A 22,175-nucleotide genomic window follows, 5' to 3' on the forward strand; every position below is an offset into this window, starting at 1 on the left:
GGCACCCAGAGGGCCATGGACAGGAAGGGGTGGGGATAGTCCCTTGATGCCCTTCAGCTGCTGTCTGCACTAGGGCTAAGTATGGGCTAAGTATAGATGAATTTTTAAATTCTTTTTCATGTTTTTCAGTTCTATAATGGAAGTTGTTATCTTAAGGTAATTAAAAAAGAAAAACTCTAAGAAGCAAATAACCAATTCAGTATTACAAGAGAAAAAGACCTCAAAGTAAATAAAAATCTTCAACAAAGTGTTCATTACTATTTCTTTTTTCCTGATCTTGCTGCAGGGGCTAGGAGTGGGCTCTGGCACTAACCAGCAATGGGAGATGGTCCCTTACCTGCAAAATTAAGTGAGACCTCAGAGGTCTGCATGACCACACAGCCCAGGGAAGGCCCGCCTGTGCTTCTCTACGGAGGACTGCATCCATCTCTCTCTCTCAGGAAGTGGGAAAAGTTCTCCGAGATGTGGGAATGGAAAAACCAAGTGCTTCCAACACCACTGGCTCCCCTGGGAAACATCCACTCAGATGGGCTCCGCTCTGGTTCATCACAGCACCCCAGAATCCCCCCAGGAGGAAGCTGCAGGACTCACTCGACACAGCCCACAAGAGGAGAGCCCTTCTGTTCCAGACAGCTCAGTGCTCACAGTACCTCCCTTGCCATCAGCAGAAGATGCCACAGGTGCCCATAAAAGTTCCCTGTCTTTACTGATAAAAGGCCTCAGGGAATTTCCAGAATCTGCCTGCTGCAACCTCTAGAACCCAAGTGCTGGCAGGTGAAGGCTCCTCCTGCCTCGCACCTCTGCCTCTCAGCCTGGCTGCTGGGCACGGCTTGTGCGAGGTGAGTAACCAGCCCAGGCTCGCCCCCACACCAGCACACTGGTTTATTTCCAGAACTGTAGGCTGGGTCTGAAGAGCCTACCGTTAGGCTCAGATGAAGAATCTGGACAACACCAAAGTCGAAGAGAAAATGGGAACAGCACATAACGGGTGTTGTTTATCTGTCTGAGTCCCAGAGGCTCTTCCCTTGAGATTTTGGTGAAAATTAGATCCAGATTGTAAGATTACAAAGTTGGCCCCAAGGCAATAGGGATTTGGATTCCTCTAAGAAGCAGGTATTACAGCAGCTTTAGTTGAAGCCACAACAATAACTTAGCACTGAGAGACTGGCTGGCTGGCTCCCTACTCCCACATCCACTCTGCTCGATGCCACGTGGACTGAGAGCGGCCTTGGGATGACCTGTGAGGCCCCTGATGTGCCCCAGCTGCACTCTCACCTCCCACCCTGCAGCCTCCTTACCATTCTATGCCAGGCACGTCAGACCCGAGCTTCTGCTCCAACGCCCCTTGGCTCTGTAGCTCCTCACCTCCTGCACCAAGAGGCTCACACCTGCACCTCCAGCAAGGCTTGCGCAGATGCCCCATGTCTCAGGGCCTACCTGACAGCCTATTCACACAGCACCAGCACTCTCATACCCTGCCCTTCCCTGTTTTATCCACAGCCACTGTCACCCCCTGACACACCATAGGATGGACTCACTGACTATACTGATGTTTTCTATCCCCCCGGCCGATGTCAGGATTCTGGCAGTGTGCCTGGTACATCACAGGCACATGGTAAACATCTGCTGAATGAATGAAGGAAAAAACAAAGTCTCTGTTCGAGTAATTTGTTAGTAAGAACTCTCCTCTTACAATACTAGTCCAGATTCCAATCACCCACAAGCCCAAGCACCTACATGCACAGACCCCAACCCCCCATGCCATCTCTCTGACCAGGGCACTGTCCTGCTGCAGCTGACATCTCTGGAAGTCAGCGGGCAGGCTTGCAACACTGTCTCATCAGGAAGCACTGTGCTCAGTACCTCACAGTAGCCCAGGGCCACCATCAAGCCCACCAGGAAGTCAGGACACACTGAGAGTTCCAACCAACATCCCGTCAACAAGGCAGCTCTTCTTGTTCTGCTGTTGTAAGGTTGGAAGTCTTGGCACAAATCCCAGCCCCACCACTGGCATCAAGATAACCTGAGTGAGTCAATTCACCTCACCAAGCCTTAGGGAATACCAATCCCTATCTCAGAGTGGCACTGGGAGGATGAAGGGAGCGAGTTTGTGGAAGTGATGAAATCACGATGGCTGGTACTACTTCATCAGCATTAGCAGCCATCATGACGACATTTGTTTTTCATGCAAAACTGCAAAAAATATACCAAGCTTCCTGCTGAAAATGTTTTGAAAACAATGTTTATAAGCTTTAGAAAAAGAAAGACATCTTAAGGATAATTTTAAAAGGAGTCATCTCAAGGTAGTTTGACAGAACTAGAATCGGGACCACAGTGTGGTGTCTGAGACAGGCGTGTGCCACTGTGTGCTGGCCAGCGCAAGGTCCTTTCCACAGATGTCACCCACGCACTCTGTGGCTACAGGCACTGTGGGGCCATCACAGCCTCCACACACACAGGCACTAGCGGGTGGCAGGCACTGTCGGCACAGGAACAAAGGTGTACAGTAGGCACCAAGGTCACCAACAGCCGGCCCCCAGCTCCTGCTGGTCTGTATGGTCAGGTTAACTGTGGAGAAAGGTTATCGGAGAAGGAGGAAACTGTCTCTTTAAAGATCTTGGTTCTACAGAAGCAAGAAGGCAAAACGCATGTCACTCATACTACACGCTCTTGGCAGTAGTGTGAACGGAGGCAGGTTCCTCACAAAGCATGAAACCAGGATCCAGGGGGTCAGCAGAGACATAGCTTCCCATGAGTGTAAGACTTTAAACTCTGCTGACACAGAAAGAGTCACTTAGTCTAAAAATATAACCTGTGACAGCATCATAAGAAGCACTACTTACACGGAACCATGTGAGAAGCTTCTCTCTTGTAGACAGTCCTGTAAACAGTTCAATGGAAAAAAAAAAAAAACAATTAAAACTGGACATAGGCTTTCCAAAGACAGACAGAAATCACAATCCTCTATCACCTTAGATACAAAATTTTATCAAATCAAAGTCATCTATTAAAAACACATGCCCATAAATCAGTCGTTAGGAAGGTCAAAGGTAGTTTCCCAGAAAAAGAATTCCAAAAAGTGATTCATTTCTAAACTGAGCCTGGAACATATAAGATGCTGATAGACAGAGCCTCAGGCTCCCCTGAACCTTGACCCATAGTCCTCAGCCTGATTGAAGTCTGGGGCACAGCTGATTCTCAAATCCCTCTTAATCTGTGGGACAAGGTAAAAACACAGGGAAGGTACACAGGACAGGACAGCTCAGGACACCCACAGTCTCGGCTCCACCCTGAAGGGCCTTTACCTGGACCACAGGCCAAGGGGTCTCCCTGTGCAGACTGAATTGGCAGGTAAACACCACACAGAGACTCCCACAGACAGACAGACAGCCTCTGTCCAGTGATGCCCAAAGACTAAAGAAACATAAGAAAGCCTGGACAGAGGACCATGGCAGCTGTGACAGAGAAAGAGTACAACTAGGGTGATTCTCCCACCACACACTTAAAAAATCAGACAAAAGACATGAAAATCAGACCTGGAGCAGCAGGCAGCACAGCACAACAATCCGCAGAGGAGGAAAACAAATGCGATGCATCCTACGATTGCTACAGCCTACAGCCTGGGGAGAGTGCCCAGGCCACAGCACAGGAAGGGGGAACCCAGGCAAAGCCAGAGGAGTTGGAGACAGAATTGAGAATTCAGGGAGGCAAAGGCAGAGACGAGAGAGGAGACCTACAGCTGACATCTCTGGACATCTGTGGGCTGGGGCTGCAGCATTGTCTCATCAGGATGCACTGTACTCAGGACCCCACAGCTAGGATTAGAGGGCAGAGTACCAGAAAGGAATGCCCTGCACAGACAAACATTTCAGAGGTCTGTGATGGGTTCCCTTGAGTCTTCACCTGGACATGGATGGGCACAGGTGAATAAGTGAACTACTGGAGGCCAGGGGAAGAACCAATGAAAAGAAAAAGGACAGACAATAGCTACAGTTCACACAGATCTGAAAAGAGTTCATACTCCCAACAACTAGACTACAGAAGCCTTGAAGTACAGGGGACACTAGGCTGATCACTGAAGGGCGCTGCCTCAGTAACAGAACCACGTCGGCAGCAGACTAAGCTGCAGTACTACACTAGGCAATGCTTAACACAGCTCTACAACAAGCCACCAAAGTCTCTAATTTTCCAAGTAACTTGAATGCATTCCAAAACATAGTTCAAAATATTTTAAAAGAATACAGAGTCCAACAATACAAAGTTTACAATGTCTCATCCATCCAAGACTAGGCATGCAAAGAAGCACAAAAATGTATCTCATTATGAGATTAGTTGATCAATAAGATACAAACCCAAAAATGACACAGCGAGATCATTAGTACACAAAGACATTAAAACAACCGTTATACACTTTAGGAGGCAGAAGCAGGCAAATCACTTAAGGTCAGGAGTTCGAGACCAGCCTGAGCAACATGGTGAAACCCTGTCTCTACTAAAAATACAAAAATTAACCAGGCATGGTGGTGTGTGCCTGTAATCCCAGCTACTTGGGAGGCTGAAGCAGGAGAATAGCTTGAACCTGGGAGGAGGAGGTTGCAGTGAGCTGAGATCATGCCACTGTACTCCAGCCTGGGCGACAGAGTGAGACTCCATTTCGATCGATTGATTGATAGATGATAGATAGATATAAAACAGCTATTATAAATACATTGCATATGTAGAAGATGATACAGGGAAGCATAAAATACAAAGGAAAAACAAGAAACATATTTTTAAAAGACACAAATCAAGCATGCACAGACAAAAAATACATCTGAGACTTTAAAAATTATGCTGACTGGGATTAACACCACAATAGACCACAAAAGAAAAGATGAGTCAATGTACAGATAGAATAATCTGTGCATACAGAAACTATCTAAAATAAAACATAGAGAAAGAACCTCTACTCCCCAAAGACAAAAATATATGTGTAACTGGAGACCCAGAAGTGGAGGATGGGACGAGACAAAAATCTATTTTAAAAAATAATGACAAAACGCAGGTCAGAGGAGTCATGCCTATAATTCCAGCACTCTGAGAGCCCAGGAGTTTGAGATCAGCCTGGACAACATAGTGAGACTCCATCTACACAAAAAAGTTTTTAGAAATCAGCCAGGCATGGCGGGTGGCACACACCTGTAGTCCAGCTATTCAGGAGGCTGAGGTTGGAGGCTCACTTGAGCCCAGGAATTCAAGTCTACTCTGAACTGTGACTGCACTACTGCACTCCAGCCTGGGTGACAGAACAAGGCCTTGTCCCTAAAACAGACAAAAAAAATTACAAAAACTTTTCAAAATGGATGAAAATTATAAGCCCATCCGTAAATTCAGGAAGGTCAACAATCCCCAACCAGAAGGGGAGAAAAAAATAAAGGAAATTAAACCAAGGCACATCATAATCAAATTATGTTAAAAAAAAAAAAGTTTGTAAAGGCAGCCAGAAAAAAAGAAACAGTAAGGCAAGAGCAGCTAAAATCGACTCATTTGCTGCTCTTGCCACAGAAAAACAAAAGAAAACACAAATGGGTACCTATGTGAGATGATGGATATGTTCATTTGCTTCACTACAGGAACCTTTTTATCATCTGTATGTATTTCATAACATAATATTGTGTACCTTAGACATACACCATATAATTAACTTTTTAAAATAGGAAACCATGTAGAAAGAAATACACACAGACAAGGTAAACAGAGAAACTCTCAGAAACAGTGCAAGCCAGAAGCCAATTGAATTACATCTCTAAAGTAATGAAAGAAGAAGCTATCGACCTGGAATACATAGTAAAATAACTTTCAAATATAAAAGTAAAATGAAGACTTTTTCTAACAAAAGCTAAAATAATTCATAATCCAACATACCTGAACTACAAATAATCTTAAAAGAAGCACAAAATACAAAAGTAAAATAATACCAGAAGGAAATCTGGATCCATAAAAAGAAGTAAAAACTGTAAAAACCATGGAAACAGAAAATATATAAAATATAAAAGCCTTTTTTTCTTAATTTTTTAAGATTGTTTTCAAAGATAATAGACTATTTAAAGCAAAAACAAAAAGGCAATGCATTGTGGGGCTTATGACAGTGTCCAAGTGAGGTGATAAGAGCATAACGTAATAGCCAGAAGTGAGAGACAGTATACTTCTCTAATGTTCTGACATTATATATGAACTGGCATAATGTAACTTGCAGATGACTATGATAGGTTAAGGAAATATACAACAAATCCTAAAGCAACCTCTAAAAACAGAGATAAAGCTAATAAGCTGCAACCCAGGGTCCTCAGGTTTTTAGGCATACACTATAAAAAAGTATCCACTTGTAACTGTTGCATCTTGTGTTGTTGTTTAATAAAAGTTCCAGGAAGAAAGCCCAGTGCTGGCAAAATGAAAACCAGTTAGATCCAGAGATGCCTCCATTGGAGATGAACTTTGGCAAACTCTCCTCATTACCATACTAAAAACTCCACCCAGGGAGGAGCTTATTTGCCATCTTGTATACCTGTGAGGTATGTGCATACATGATTGACAACTGTGCCTGTGCTGCCTTGACTCTACCTTCTACATACAATGATTCAGCTAACAAGCCTCAAAACGGTGTTTTCAGCTTTATTCAGGAAGGCACTACTTTGGAGAATTATCCCTAGTGTCCTCCTTACTTGTTGCAATTTTAGATTCCCTTGTTAAATCCTCCTTGGTTGAGCTCATTGTACTATTGGTGGCCAAGCAACTGAACCCACCCACTGTGTGGGCAACAAAGCTAGTAAAGGTAATAAATTGATCATGAAAAGTACTCAATCCAAAATAAGGGAGGATAAGAGGAAAGGGGGACTCTAATAACAAGTGGGAAAAATAGAAATCCAATAGCAAAATGACAGATTTATACCCAACCATATCAATAATCACATTAAATATGAATGGTATAAACATCCCATTCTAAATGCACTTTTTAAGACTGGATAAAAAAATAAGACCACACTATAAGCTATTTGTAAGAAACCCACTTTAAATATAAACATATGCATAGGTTAAAAGAAAAATGAGGGGAAATAAATGTGCCATGTTAACTCTAATCAAAAGAAAGCTGGAGTGACTATATTAATAACAGAAAAAAGTAGATTTCAGAGAACATAGTATTAGCAGAAGTATATAAGGGCATTTTATAATAATCAAGGGGTCAGTTTATCAAGAGAAAATAATAACCCTGAAAGTTCACACACCTAATAAAGAGCTTAAAAATATATAAAGCACCCCCCTCACACCAAATAGAGAAATCCACAATTATAATGGGAGCTTTCTACACTTTTCTTTCAATAACTGATTTTGTAAAAACCTACACAGAAGATCAGTAAGAGATATAGGAGACTCAAATAACATTATCACCCAACATTATTTAACTGACATTTATAGAGCACACAATTATAACACAATAGACCTTCTTTTCAATGATCATGAGATATTTTCAAAGGTCATATTTTGAAAATTTTTTTTAAGTTTCAATAGAACTTGAAAGGAATAAAAATAATATTTCCTGACCCCAATGGAATTAAATTAGAAATCAGGAACAAAAAAGTATCTGGGAAATCTTCCAAATACTTGGAAAATAAATAGCACATGTCTAAATAACATATAGGTCAAAGAAAAAACACAATGGAAATTAGAAAGCATTTTGACCTGAATAATCTGAATAAAAATGAAAACACTACATATCATTTGACCTGAATAAAAATGAAGACTCTATGCATCAAAATATGTGGGAGGCAGTTAAAGCAGTATCAAGAGGGAAATTTATAGCACTAAATGATTATATTAGGGGAATAAAGGGTCTCAGATCAATTACTTAAGCTTATTAAAACAGAGCAAAGTAAGCAGAAGAAAGGAAATAAAGAATAGAAATCTATAAGCTGAAAAGCAATTTTAAAAATACTTACTTCAGGAGACTAAAGTGGGAACATCACTTGAAGCCAGGAGTTTGAGACCAGCCTGGGCAACACAGCAAGACCTACTCTCTACAAAAAAAAAAAATTTTTATATTAGCCAGGCATTGTAGATGGTGAAACATGCCTGTACACCTAGCTACTCAAGAGGAAGAGGTAGGAAGATCACTTGAGCCAAGGAGTTTAAGGTTACAGAGCAAGCCTGACTCTAAAAATACATAAAGAGAAGTAAAAAATACAGAAAATAAAACTGAAAGTTGGTTCTTTAACAAGATAAATACTATTGATAAACATCTAGCTGCACTGACCAACAAAAAGGGGGAGAAGGCCCAAGTTACCAATATCAAGAATGAGAAATAGAACATTATACAGATACAGAAGATATTATACAGACAATTAGGTCAAACCACAATGTGATACTACTTCACACCAGAATGGCTATAATCAAAAAAGTCTAATGGAAATGTTGATGAGGACCTGGAGAAATAGGCAACCTCATACATCGCTGGTGGAAATGAAAAACGGTGCTCCTACTGTGGAAAACAGTCTGGCAGTTCCTCAAAAAAAAAAAAAAAAAGAAAACATAGAATCACCATATGACAACTCCCCTACTAGGTAGAGACCCAAAAGAATTAAAAATACAGATTTAAGCAGATACTTGTTTATAACAGTGCTATTCACAATAGCCAACATGGGGAAACAACCCAAATGTCTATCAACAAATGAATGGGTAAAAACTTTTTGGTACAGCCATACAATGGAATTTGCTGCAGACATCAAAAGGAATGAAGTACAACACGTGCTACAGATGAACCTCCAAACTAGGCTAAGTGAAAGAAGCTAGATATGAAAGGTTATATACTGCATTATTTCTTCAGAGGAAATATCTAGAGCAGGCAAGTCTATAGAGACAAAAAGCAGATTAGTGGTTTCCAGGGCATAAGGAAAGGGGGAAATGAGGAGTGATTACTAAATGGGTATGAAGTATTCCTCCGTGGTAACAAAAAAGTTTTGAAAAAGTTTGAAATTGGGTGGTGGTTGTACAACATTCTGAAAGCACCAAATGCCACCAAATTGTATACTTAAAATGACTAATTGCATGTTAAGTGAATGTCACCTCAATAAATACATAAATATAATAATTGGATGCTATGAACTACTACATGTCAGTAGATTTGCCAACTTAGATGGAGCAAGTTCTTACTAGAATCAAACCACTGGCCAGGCGCAATGGCTCACACCTGTAATCCCAGCACTTTGGGAGGCTAAGGCGGGCGGATCACCTGAGGTCAGGAGTTTGAGACCAGCCTGTCCAACATGGAGAAACCCTATCTCTACTAAAAATACAAAAAAATTAGCCAGGTGTGGTGGTGCATGCCTGCAATCCCAGCTTCTCGGGAAGCTGAGGCAGGAAAATTGCTTAACTCCTGGAGGCAGAGGTTGTGGTGAGCCAATATCGCACCACTGCACTCCAGCCTGGGCAAGAAGAGCAAAACTCCATCTCANAAAAAAAAAAAAAAAAAAAAAAAAAAAAAAAAAAAAAAAAAAAAAAAAAAAGAATCAAACCATCGAAACTCACTCAAGGAGAATTAAATAACCCTATATGTATACCGAAGAAACTACATGCAAGATAAAACCTTCCCACAAAGAAAAGAGCTGACCCAGATGACTTCACAGGTGAATTCTATAAAATATTCAAGGAAGAAATAGTATCAATTTCTTACTAACTCACTTAAAAAATTGAAGATGAGAGAATACTTTCCAATTCATTCTATAAGGCAAGCATTAACATAATACAAAACCAGAAAAAGACACTACAAGAAAATACATCAATATTTCTCAGAAATATAGATGACAAAATTCTCAAATTTTAGCATTCAAAAATCCAACAATATAAAATAAATTCATGCAGACAAAGTGGGTTTTAACCCAGAAATGCAATTGGTTTACTACTGTTTTCTAAAGCAATCAATGTAATTCACCATATAAACAAAAAAGGAATACCATAAGATCATCTCAATAGATATAGAGAAGACAAAATTCAGTATTAACTCATGATAAAAATCCTCAGCAACCTGGATATATAAGGACTCTTTCTGAACTTGATAAAGGACCTCCAGTTGAAATATACAGCTAACGGTATATACAAGGATAAAAACTGAATGCTTACCCCTCAATTCAGGAACAAAGTTAGACTGTCCCCTCCAAACAGTTCCTTTAACAAGATATCAACCTCCACAAGTTGATCTATCAATTCACTACAATCCCAACCAAATCTGAATTCATCTAAGCGAATTCTAAAATTTGTACGAAAATACCGAGTAAATAAACCAAAGAACTTTGAAAAACAAAATGGGAAGCCTTATGATGCCTGATTTCAAGATTTATTATAAAGCTAGTTATAAAGATAAATAAATTGACCCATGGACCAGGATAGAGTCCAGAAACAGTCTGCACACAGCATTAACCATGTTTTTCCTTTTCTGTATCTGATGCTTTGACATCCATGGTGCCTTGCTGACCCTGGAGGGACTGCCCTCCCAGAGTTAGCCAATTCCTAGAAATAGTAAACAATCCAACCTAGAGTGCACATTTCAAATACAAATCCAGAGCTCACACCCCAACCACCTCCTCTCACGTGGGACCGTTCTCCACCTGCCCCAATCACCACAAGGCCAGGCACCAGACAACTAGGGACAGACTGTACACCCAAGGGCCTGCTGAAATGATTCAAACTGCCATTCCTAAGCCTGCTCCCCTGCCTCAGCCATTCCTCCCATGGAGACCACAGTGAGGCTTTCCCTGCCAACGTTGTCCCCTTGCTCCCTCTCTGCCTCTTGACCTACCTTGTACTTCCTGCATGGCCCTGCCTGGGAGTGGTGCTCCTGTTTCCAGTGAGATGTAAGTACATAGATTTTCTTCCTCCATGACAGTATTTCTGCTAATACATGACATGTATTAGCACACAGGATTAAAACAAATCCCAGATATCCTTAAAACACACACATGAACAAGTGATTTTGATAAAGTTTCTGATGCAATTTAATGAGGAAAACATAATCTTTTCAAGAAATGGTGCTAGAACAACTGGACATTATATTTTTAAAAAAACAAGGAAAATAAGAACCTTGACATTATCTTTGCATCCAATATAGAATTAATTCAAAATGGATCATAGACTTAAATGTAATAGTCAAACTATAAACTTGTAGAAGAATGAGTAAGAAAATAAAGACCTTCAATTTCACAAAGAATTCTTAAACATGATACAAAAGGCATGAGCTACAAAATTAAAAACTGATGTTGGATGTTATCAAATTTTAAAACTTCTGATCTTCAAATCACTGTTATAAAAATGAAAAGTATTTGCAAAACACATACCCCATAAAAGACTGTATCCAGAATATATACAGAAAAAATTCTCAAAGCTCAATAAGAAAACAGGCAACCCAGTTTTTTAGAGAGCAAAATATTTGATCAGGTACTTCAAAGAAAATATACAGATGTTGAATAAGCACATAAAAAGATGATCTGGCTGGGAAAGTAGAAAGCATGCTTTCCAGACCAGCCAGGCCAGCCGCGGGAGCAACACACAGGCCGCTGGCCTCCACATCCTGAATGCCGTGGCGGAAGACACCAGAAACACAGGCAGGCCTCCAAGAGGGAAACACAAACATCAGGCAAGGTCAGCACTGTCTGTGACACAGTGTCAGATGGACAGGCCTGGCTGGATCATGGGCCTGCAACCCACTATCAAGGGAAAGCAGGGGTTCGGGCATGGAGCAGGGCGGGTCAGGACGCTGCCAACGCTCCTCTAGGTGAGCCCACCCAGTCCATAGTCATGCGCTCTTTCTCTACTGATAATCTCCTAAATTAATTTCCTTCACCCTGCTCTCTCGCATGAGCTCCCATATCCACTGCCTACCTGGCCAAGCCACTTGGACATCTATTACTTGAAGTCCAAAACCAAACCCTTAACCCCTCCCACCCTGCCCTGACCCTCCCCACGTCATCCTGCCTGAGTTGCTCAGGCCCCTCGGAGTCGTCTGAGTCCTCCCTCCAGTCCCATTGGTGGCCTCGGCATGCACCACATCTCAGGAGCCCTAACCACACTGCCTGGGCCCCTGCTGCCTCTGTACCAAACCTGTGCCCCGGTGCCTTCCCCACAGCCAGGGTGAGCCTCTGCAGTGGGGCCTAGGGCTATGGCTGACACCTGAGGGTGTCACCTGACCTCCTGCGGGGGGCCTGCTCCCCTGACCTCATCTCCTGCACCTGGTGCCTCACCCAGCCACCCCTTCCTTTCCTTTCCTCCGTCAGGTCTTTGCCCCATCCACGCCTCCTGCCTAGGCACATGCCTGCTCCCTCCTGCCAGCTAGTTCCACCATCTCCTCCTCAGAAAGGCCTCCCTTGCCCACCCTCCAGGCAGCCCCTCAGCCACCCCTGCTCAGCCTCCCTGCTCTCTGTCTAGCATGTGCCTGCTGTGTTTGTAAGTCACCTTCTTTGGTTGTGGGCCCCATCCCCGCCCACTAGAAATAAACCCCGTGGTGGTAAGAATCTTGTCTGTGTGTCCATGCCGCTCCAAGACCAGGAAGAGCACTGTGGAGGCAGGCCCCCAGCAGAGGCTTGACAGAGAGAGGACAGGCAGGCACTGCCCCCACAGTCTTCTCCCTAAGTGGCAGGGCCTGAAGGAAAACGGGGGCGTTAAGGACACGCCTGCTGTGAGGCCCAGGGCATCTGTGTGTCCACATCTATGGGCGCTCTTCCTTTTCTAAAAATCACAGAATGAAATAATATTTATTAGATGAGGGAAAGGGAAAACCCTGTACCTACCACAGGATACTTGTGGTTCAGCTAATCAGAAAAAAGCCACCATCAGAACCTGACTGATCAGAGGTCACCTGCTCAGAGTTCAGGGCGCTTCTCAAGCGCGGGCACCAGGTGGAAGCTGCCACAGACCACCCCAGGCCATGCGCCACAGCTCAGGGCCCAGGCTCTGGCATTGCCACTGGTTTGCAAACATACCCTAGCATTGCAGGGAAACTACATAGCCATGACAGAATCTCTTCATTGGAAAGATATTTTAGAAACACAGCCAGTAAGTAATAAGGCAAAACAAGCAAAATGTTACACCTGCAGATTTAGCCATGATACAAACAGCCATACTTGTGGCTTGAAACAGTTTATTTGAGCTATTTTCTGTAATTTTTATCATTTAAGGTACAGAGGAAGTTCATGGAATACTGGAGTATCCCAATGACAGCATCTCCAAGAGTGAGTGTCTCCCTTACAGAGAGGGCTTCTTGTCTTCCTGTCACCCACTTTCTCAGACCAGAGCAGCCTCACGGTCCAACAGCCTGAAAACAACAGCAGACGGAGTGCCACTCCAGCTGGGGTCTCTTTCAGATCCCACTGAGGCCCCCACCCTTGCTGCTTCCCATCGCTGCCCATACATCTACACGTCTGACGCCGCTTCTCATTCTCACACTTACAATGACACCGCTAACACCTCACATCAGAGTTTTAATGTTCCTGTTACAGAGCAGCCTGGCCTGCCACCATGAAGGCAGTGAGACTCCCAGCTGTCCCCACCTCACTCGGCAGGGGCAGGGCTGGGACTCCTTCCAGCATGCAGTGCTGGCTTCTGGGGCTGCCCCGTTGGGAGAGGATGAGCAAGCAGAGAGAGAAACCAGCAGGGAGTGCAGGCAGCCGCCATGCGCTACCCTGTGAGTATTTTAGCCCCCCACTTCCAAAGACTGCATTATCATGACTCAGGGTAACACTGGGGTGGGGGGATCACAGCTGGACACCCCTGGAAGTACAGCTCCTAGGAATTTGCTCATAGGTTCCATTTTTGCTAAATGTGTTAACAAGGGCTCAAACTTCAACAGATCTCAAGAAAGAAAGATGAGCAAATGCTATGTTTTTAACTAAAACCTAAATAGGCCACAGCAAGGATCTGACTTCAGGAGGGGACAGCCTTGACTCTGAATTTCTCCAGATCTGGGGGACAGAGTATCTCATTATCTCACCCCCTGTGGGACAGTGAATTGAGAGTTTTACAGTGCCAACCAGAAGCAGGATGTGGTGTGAACCAGAGTTTAAAACAGCTTACAATGAAGGAGGACGGGCAAGGAAGAAGAGTCAACTTAATTCCCATCACAGAATCCACCAGTGGAATCACCATTTGTATTATAAATTATTACCACTCTCGGTGATGGTCTCAGCAGAAAGGAGAAGGAAGCAAACAGCAGGTGAACATCTTTGCTCCTCCACCTCAAAAGTGGTGTGGCCATGTCATGACTGACAAGGCCAGAGAATGCAGATCCCACAGACCCTGAGCCCAACCTGCGTGTTGCGCTGGCTGTGCTGCCTGGCCTGGGACAGCAGCCCCTTCCCTCCTTCCAGACACTCGCTCACAAGTTTCCTCCATTTAGACATCCAGCATCTGCCCACAGTGTGTATTTCTTATTTCACTTTCCTATTTAAGATAGAGCATACTTCAGGTATGTGTGAATACAGATACATATACCCATGTTTCAATCTTTTAAAATTACATTGATGGGCGTTATTCACGATCAACTTGTAAGGATTTATAAAACAATTTTTGTTTCAATGTCAGTTACTACATGAACTTATTAAAATTTAAAAATTCGCTATTTTTACTTTCCTATTTTCTGAATGGGTCACTCTCATTATCAGAACTGGACATGGGAAGTCTGGCCTCTCACCAGGGTAATTAAGTTGCCTAGAATATATCTGCTAGACTCTCTAGACAACTGTCCCTATGATCACCAATCCCTGATGGACAATTAGCTCTGCAGAGCCCTGCCCCAGAGCCTCCCTCAACAGCCGGCCCGCAGGCCGCAGATGGCAGGCCATGTGCTGAGAGCCTAGGACGCCTGCGCATCCCCTGGTTGTGGAATACATGCCAGCTCTCGGTGCGGAAAGCTGGAAAGAACAGAAGAGTGCAAAAAATATATGTAAAAGCACCTCCACTTTGCAGGTAGAAGCGGTAATAGAAGTAGAGTATGTTTTCTTCTAGTACTTTCTCATTATTACATTTACCTATATAGATTTTTAAAACAAAAATGAGATCACATATATGTTCTCTAAGATAATGTAGTAAATCTGTGTCTGTAATATTTGTAGAAAATATTTATAACAGCTTGTTTTTAGCCTTTAATAATATTTATTAATAGTCAAAGAAATCTGTCTGAAAATCTCTATGATTTAAGATTATCTAGATTGCTTTATGCTTAGAAAAATATTTCTACATTTCAAAGATCGGGTTAATATTCATATAATTCTTCTTGAACAATGAAAAAATATATTATTTCTCCTACAGTTATAAAAGTGATATACATTCATTTAGGAAAACTTAGAAAATTCAGAAATGTGTGAAAACAAATAGTAATCTCAGCTCTCAGAGACAAATATTATAAGCCTTTGGTTATACCTCTATACACACAAATACACATCCACACATATATCCACTTACATTTTATGTCACGTAGGCCATTTTTACATACATTAATGACTTAGGTGCCAGTAACTGGGTACATTTTTTTCATGTAATGGATTATTCCTATAAACACTAATTGCTGTCTAATATCTCATTGTGTTGTGAAGCACAATAACTGACTTACTAAATCCTTTATTACTGGGCATTTGGGTTCCTTCCAATTGTTAATTATTTAAATTAATATTGTGCATGGCACTACTTAAATGAATACTGTACATGGCACTGGCCAAAACAGAGATATAGACTAATGGAACAGAACACAGGCCTCGGAAGTAACGTCACATATCTAAAACCATCTGATCTTTGACAAACCTGACAAAAACAAGCAATAGGGAAGGATTCCCTGTTAAATAAATAGTGTTGGGATAACTGGCTAGCCATGTGCAGAAAGCTGAAACTGGACCCCTTCCTTACACCTTATATAAAAATTAACTCCAGATGGATTAAAGATTTAAACAGAAGACCTAACACCATTAAAACCCTAAAAGAAAACATAGGCAATACCATTCAGGACATAGGCATAGGCAAGGACTTCATGACTAAAACACCAAAAGCAATGGCAAAAAAAGCCAAAATAGACAAATGGTATCTAATTAAACTTAAGAGCTTCTGCACACCAAAAGAAACAATCATCAGAGTGAACTGGCAATCAACAGAATGGTAAATTTTTGCAAGCTACCCATCTGACAAAGGGCTAACATCCAGAATCTACAAAGAACTAAAACACATTTACAGGAAAAAAACAAACAACCCCATCAAAAAGTGGGCAAAGGATATGAACAGACACTTTTCAAAAGAAGATATTTATGCAGCCAATAAACATATGAAAAATGCTCATCATCACGGGTCATTAGAGAAATGCAAATCAAAACCACATTGAGATACCATCTCACACCAGCAAAATAGCAATCATTAAAAAATCTGGAGACAACAGACCCTGGAGAGGATATGGAGAAATAGGAATGCTTTTACACTGTTGGTGGGAGTATAAATTAGTTCAACCATTGTGGAAGTCAGTGTGGCTATTCCTCAAGGATGTGGAACCAGAAACATCATTTGACCCATCAATCCCATTACTGTGTATATACCCGGAGAATTATAAATCATTCTGTTATAAAGACACATGTACACGTATGTTCATTATGGTACTGTTTACAATAGCAAAGACTTGGAACCAACCCAAATGCCCATTAATGATAGACTAGATAAAGAAAATGTGGCACATATATACCATGGAATACTATGCAGCCATAAAAAAGGATGATTTCATGTCCTTTGCAGGGACACAGATGAAGCTGGAAATCATAATTCTCAGCAAACTAACACAGAAACAGAAAACCAAACACCATATGTTCTCACTCACAAGTGGGAGTTGAACAATGAGAACATATGGGCACAGGGAGGGGAACATCACATACTGGAGCCTGCCAGGGGTTGGGGGGGGAAGGTGGGGATAGAATTAGGAGAAATACCTAGTGTAGATGACAGCTTGATGGGTGCAGCAAACCACTATGGCACATGTATACCTATGTAACAAATTTGCACATTCTGCACATGTATCCCAGAACTTAAGTATAATATTTTGCATATACTGAGCCCTAAATAAAGTATGAGTAGTAGTGAGTATTCCTCTTTAGGTACAAAGGACTGATAGATGTTGAAGACCTTTGCAGTCTTCCTGCTGGCTTATCTCTGACAGCCATCTGCAGGTGCCATCTCTACTAGTCCCTCAGGCCAGAACATATTTCCACTTCCTCCTACTCGCCTTGGAAATTGGTAGGTAATGCTTTTGCCTACAGAGGTTCAAAAATCTAGCAATCTTTCAGTTTCCAGAGATGGTGTCATGACTTAGCATGTGTATTCGTCTCTTCTCACATTGCTATGAAGAAATACCTGACACTGGGTAATTTAAAAAGAAAAGAGGTTTAATTGACTCACAGTTCCACATTGCTGGGGAGGCCTCCGGAAACTTCCAATCATGACAGAAGGCAGAGGAGAAGCAGGGTGGCAGGATGGAGAAGTGCCAGATGCTTATAAAGCCATCAGATCTTGTGAGACTCACTCAATATCACAAGAACAGCATGGGGGAAATCACTCACATGATCCAATCACCTCCACCTGGCCCAGCCCTTGACATGTGTGAATTATGGGTAATGGGGGATTACAATTTGAGATGAGATCTGAGTGGGACACAAAGCCTAACCATATCAGTATGTCTTGGAGAAGATATACTAGAAACTCTCTGCCCACATTTCCTGTCACCAGGTATGGCTTGTTCTCACTTCTCAGTTCCTCAGTTGTCTTCTTTTAACTCTCCCAGTGATGGCCCCTCTGGCCCCCCTGAGAACATTTACTGTTCTGTCCTTCATCCTCAAAAGTAGCCCAAGTCACTCACATCCACTGAAAAGCCCCTTCCCTACTGGCTTCAGCCCTAATTCTGGGGTAAAGCCAACCTTGTGCAGGGTGAGGATTACGAATGGTCAGACAGATACAGCTCAGCTAATCACACAATGTGGCTTGTTTCCTGAATTCAGCCAGGTCAGGTTTAACCGAAGATGGAACTTTCTCACACACTGATCTCCCTTCCCATTAGCTGGGCTCTAGATCTGATGCTTGGCCCTGCTTAGCACAAGTCCCACACTGTTTCTATTCTCTAACTTTACAGAGCATCTTGATATCAGATGAATGAGCAGCTCTGCACTGCTGTTTTTTTTCCAAACTTGGTTGGGCAGTCTTATGCTTTAATTTCCTTGTGACATTTAGAAGCAGTTCATCAATTTTCATAAAATATCCTGTGGCAATCACCTGCATTTTTTGAAAAGTGTTCATTATAAAACACAGGACACAGATGGCATCCATGAGAATAGCAGAGTAATAACTACTACCAGCTTACCTCTCTGCAAAAGCAATGAGAACACTGGCAAAATTGTCACAATTAACTTTTTAAGAGGTCTGTAAATTCATCAAAGGCTTGCAGTAATCCAAGGATCACTGATCAAGAAAAACAACTGGACCTTGGTAAGAACAGTGAGCTTTGCAGCATTTTAACTTACCCTACTCCCGTCCCCTTCCCCGCAGCTGCATCTGAGCCTGGAAAACCAAGACCCCAGCAATCAATGAGAACCAGCAGCCTGGTTGGCATGGAAGGGGCAGAACAGGACAGGAGTCTTTCAAAGCTGTAAACACCTACTCTTAAAAAAGAAGTAATATCTGAATTCGATAACCTAAATTTTCATCTTAAGAAACTAGTAAAACAAGAGAAAACTAAACCCAAAGTAAGCAGAAGGAATGAAACGACAAATATTAGGGCAACAAGAAATTAACACAGAAGAGAAAACAAAACCAAAAGTTAATTTCTTGAAAAGATCAACAAAATTGACAAATATTCACCTAGACTAGTAAAAAAAAATTAGAGAAGAATCAAATTATTAAAATTAGGAATGAAAGAGGAGACATCACTGCCAATCTTGCAGAAATAAGAAAGATTATAAGAAAATACTAGAAACAATTTTATATCAACAAATTAAATAACCTAGATGAACAAATTCCTAGAAACACACAGAAACTATAGAAACTGACTCAAGAAAAAAAGCAAAATCTGAACAAACCTAAAACAACTGAAGAGATTTAATAACCAAAAAACTTTCCATAAGGAAAAGTCCAGGCATCACTCCTGTATTCTGCCAAACATTTAAGTAGGAACACCCACCCCTCACAAACTCTTTCAAAATACAGACTAGAAAAGGATATTTCCCAACTCATTTTATGAGGCCAGTGTTAGCCCAATATCAAACCTAGACAAAGAAAACAACAGGCCATTATCTCTTATGAATACAGATGTAAAACTTCACAACAAAAATACTAGTAAACCAAATCTAGCAATATATAAAGGGATTATACACCATGATCAAGTGGATTTTATCCAAAATGCAAAGTTGGCTTAAAATCCAAAAACCAATCAATGCAATACATCATATTAATGGAATAAAGGACAAAAACCACATGATCATCTCAATAGACACAGAAAAAGCATTTGGCAAATTTCAATGTCTAATGATAAAAACACTCAAAAAAACTAGGAATAAAAGGAAGGTTTATTAACTTGATAATGGATATCTATGAAAAATTCACACCTAACATCATGCTCAATGGTAAAAGACTGACAGCTTTTCCCCTAAGATGAAAAACAGGACAAGGATGTCTGCCCTTGCCAGTGCAATCAACACCATATTGAAGGTTTTAGCCAGGGCAATTAGGCAAGAAAAAGAAATACAGGGCATCCAGACTGGAAAGGAAAAACACAAATATTGGTTTGGAGACAACATGATATTATACATAGAAAATACTAAGAAATCCACTAAAAAACTGGTATAATAAAGTTCAGCAAGGTGGCAGAATACAAGATCAATATACAAATATTAACTGTATTTCTGTATACTAGCAATGAACAATCCAAAAATAAAATTTAAAAAATTCATAACAGCAACAAAAAGAAATCGAAAATTCAGAATAGATTTAATTTTTAAAAATACAAGATTTGTACACCAAAAGCTTCAAAAAAAAAAAAAAGGGAAAGAAATCAAACAAGGCCTAAATAAATGGAAAAACATCCTATGTTCATCAATTGAAAAATGTAATATTATTAAGATGGCAATACGTCCTAAACTAATCTACAAATTCAGTGCAATCTCAATCAAAATTCCAGATGACTTTCTGACAGAAATCGACAAGCTGATCCTGAAATTCATATGAAAACTCAAGGGACTCAGCATAGCCAAAACAATCTTAAAAAAGAAAACAAAAATCAGAGGACTCACATTTCCCAACTGGAAAACTTGTTACAAAGCTACAACATTCAATACATTGTTACATGGACATGTTCTGGACTAAACTGTATCCCCACAAAATTCATGTGTTGAAGACCTAATCCCCCAAATCACTGTATTTAAACATAGAGACTTTAAAGAGCTATTAATAATTAAGACTGAATGAGGTCATAAGAGTGGGGCCTTAATCCAACAGAACTAGTGTCCTTATAAGAAGAGGACTGGTATCCTCATAGCAAAAGGCCAGTGAAGACACAGCAAGAGGATGTCATCTCCAAACCTAGGAGAGAGTCCCCAGAAGAAACCAAAGCAGCCAACACTTTGATTTTAGACTTCCGGCTTCCACAACTATGAGAAAATAAATTTCTGCTGTTTAAGCCATTCAGTGTGTGGTATTTTGTTATGGCAGCCCTAGCAGACTAATTCAGGGTATAATGAAGTACATATAGATATATTCTCTTTCCCTCCCCATATATACATATGGAAATAAACAAATTAACCCTTACATTTAGAGTCAACTCGTTTTAACTAAGACTGCCAACAGAAACACTATTCATTTTAATAAAGTGTGCTGAGACAACTGGATAGCCACATGTAAAAGAATGAATCTGGAACCCTATTTAATACTATAGACAAAAATTAATTCAAAATGAATCAAAGACCTATGGGCTAAACCTATAAAGCTCTTAGAATAAAATGTGAAAAATATGAAAAGGTGATCTTGGATTAGGCAGTGATTTCTTAGATATGACATCATAAGTATAAGCAATGAAAGAAAAAAATAAATTGAACTTAAAATTAAAAACTTTTATGCTTACAAGGACATGATCAAAAAAGTAAAAAGTCAACCCACAGAACAAAGGAAAAGTTTGGCAAATCTAGTAAGGAACTAGTATCCAGAATACATAAAGAATTCCTACAACAATAAAAAGATGACTCAGTTAAAAAATGGGCAAATTATTTGAATATACATTTCCCAAGAAAATGTATGCAAAAGGCCAATAAGCACATGAAAAGCTTTTCAACATCATCAGCCATCAGGGAAATGGCGATTAAAATAACACTGATACGCTGCTTCACATTCACTAGAATGGTAATAATAAAAAAAAGACGGACAATAACAAGTGCTGATAAAGACATGCAAAATTGGAACACTCATAAATTGCTGGCAAGAATGCAAAATGATGCAGCCAGTTTGGAAAACAGTCTGGCATTTTCATTCCCATTTCTTGGGGAAGGAAAGACTGTAGAGTGACTGATAATGTACATGGGATTATTTTCAGGGTATAAAAAATGTTCTGAAATTAGTGACAATGGTTACACAACTCTGTAAATATATTAATACCAAAAACTACTCCCTTGTATGCTTTAATGAGATGGATTTTATGGTATGCAAATTATACCTCAATTCGAAAAATAAACGTAACAGGCATCTATATACTTACCATGAAAATTAAAAAGTTCTCAACATTTTGCTTTATTTGCTTCAGACCTCTTTTAAAGATGCTTGCAGATACACCAAAGCCCTATACTCCACTGATACCCCTCCCTCCCTATAGGAAGGCAATCATATAATCCGGAAATGGCACATTAGTGCTCACATTCAGGTGTATGTATCTTCACTAGCCACGTGCATATCCAAAAACAAAAATACCAAACTGCATATATCCTTTTGCAACCTGCTTTGTTAACATTGTTACTGAGATTTATCCATTTTGATACCCATAGATCTAATTCATTCATTTTAATGTTTAATAATTTTTGACTATGTGCATAAAACAAATGTCTGTTTCCCCTTACTGAGGCTAGTTAAATTGTTTCTACTGTTTTGCTCTTAGAAACACCATA

At 40.8% G+C, this 22,175-nt stretch overlaps 1 protein-coding gene across 18 annotated transcripts in view; it reads right to left on the bottom strand.

Annotated features, from left to right (window-relative positions):
* PCBP3 (poly(rC) binding protein 3) overlaps positions 1 to 22,175 on the bottom strand; it is a 295,105-nt gene that overhangs the window by 174,325 nt on the left and 98,605 nt on the right. For 14 of the 18 annotated variants that reach the window (XM_037742006.1, XM_017538508.2, XM_017538518.2 and 11 more), the window contains exon 2: positions 2,844 to 2,881. The exons of the other annotated variants lie outside the window; for them this stretch is intronic. The gene's annotated coding sequence lies outside the window, so the exon portion shown is untranslated. The remainder of the gene's footprint in view (positions 1 to 2,843; positions 2,882 to 22,175) is intronic. 18 annotated transcript variants of the gene reach the window in all.

Source organism: Cebus imitator, unplaced genomic scaffold, assembly GCF_001604975.1.
Source record: "Cebus imitator isolate Cc_AM_T3 unplaced genomic scaffold, Cebus_imitator-1.0 Scaffold112, whole genome shotgun sequence".
NCBI classification, from domain to species: domain Eukaryota; kingdom Metazoa; phylum Chordata; class Mammalia; order Primates; family Cebidae; genus Cebus; species Cebus imitator.